This window comes from Amblyomma americanum, chromosome 1 (assembly GCF_052857255.1).
Source record: "Amblyomma americanum isolate KBUSLIRL-KWMA chromosome 1, ASM5285725v1, whole genome shotgun sequence".
NCBI lineage: Eukaryota > Metazoa > Arthropoda > Arachnida > Ixodida > Ixodidae > Amblyomma > Amblyomma americanum.
Window position 1 is genome coordinate 483,019,911 of NC_135497.1, and position 1,167 is coordinate 483,021,077.

A 1,167-nucleotide genomic window follows, 5' to 3' on the forward strand; every position below is an offset into this window, starting at 1 on the left:
ACCAATCAGATAACCTTCGTTTGGTTACTTCTACCTGCTTAAAACCTGCTTTACCCTCACTGTGCTTAAACCCTAATGTCTTGGATAAATCAGCCCCGCTGCTTTTAACTCCAGGGTGAGCCTTTACAGAAAAGTATCAAGTCTTCAGCTGTTTCCTCCTCTAGGCACGCAATGCACAACGTGTCTATCTCCTGCTACCTGACTCTATATGTCTTAGTCCGCAAAACTCCCGTCCTGGCCTCAAAGAACAAATATCATCCCCTACAATTATCCTAGACTAAGCGCTACCTAGTAGTCGAAATTTAAATTACGGATAAGGCAATATGCATGTTCGTCTAAGTTCCTAACGGGAATAGAATTCGTCCGCGCAGTCCGCTGTCTGCGAATGTACTCACGCGTTTTAAGAGTGGAAAGCATACGAAAAAATACACCCGCGGGCGATAGAAACGTTTGAGGAGTCTTATACCACACACAAAAAGCCGTCACTGTATCGGAAATCGATCGATGGGAAGAACGGTTTATTGTAGAGCTGAAAGGGCTGGCGGTGTAACAGTTGCACAAACTGACGCAGCAGCAGCGGCACCAGTACTGACTTCCAGAGCGAGCTCGAGCTCTCCAACGCGGGCGGCAGCCTGTCGCCGAAGCCGCCCGAACCTCTTCATCGTCGTCGATGGTGGCGCATTGTCGTCTTCATTGTAACTGCCCCGGCGACAAGAGGCAGCCATCCTGGAGACTCAGGGCGAAGAGCTGGCAAGGGGGTCGTAGTACGGCTTTAGCCAGCTGACATGAACAGTTTCGCGGCCCCGACAGCGGTGATTCCAAAAGGGAGTCACTGGCTCGACGGTTTAGTTCATAGGTGACGTGCGCTCCAAGACACGGTAAGGGCCGAGGTACTTAACTGCAAACTTGGAGGCAGTAGCACAGACAACAAGACGAGTGAGTCAGTGGGAGTCATGGGCGGACTGGTCGCGGTCACTCGCATATGTGCGGAGGCCTTGTGTCGTACTCGTCATTGAGCGATCCAGATGCCGGCACTGCACGGAATGACGGGCAACGTCAGAGGAAAAAGCACATTTCGAGCTGTAGGGGTGGTACGGAAGGATGGTATTCAGGAGACAAGAAGGATCACGGCTTATAAAAGAAAGAACGGAGAAAAACCGGTTGTGG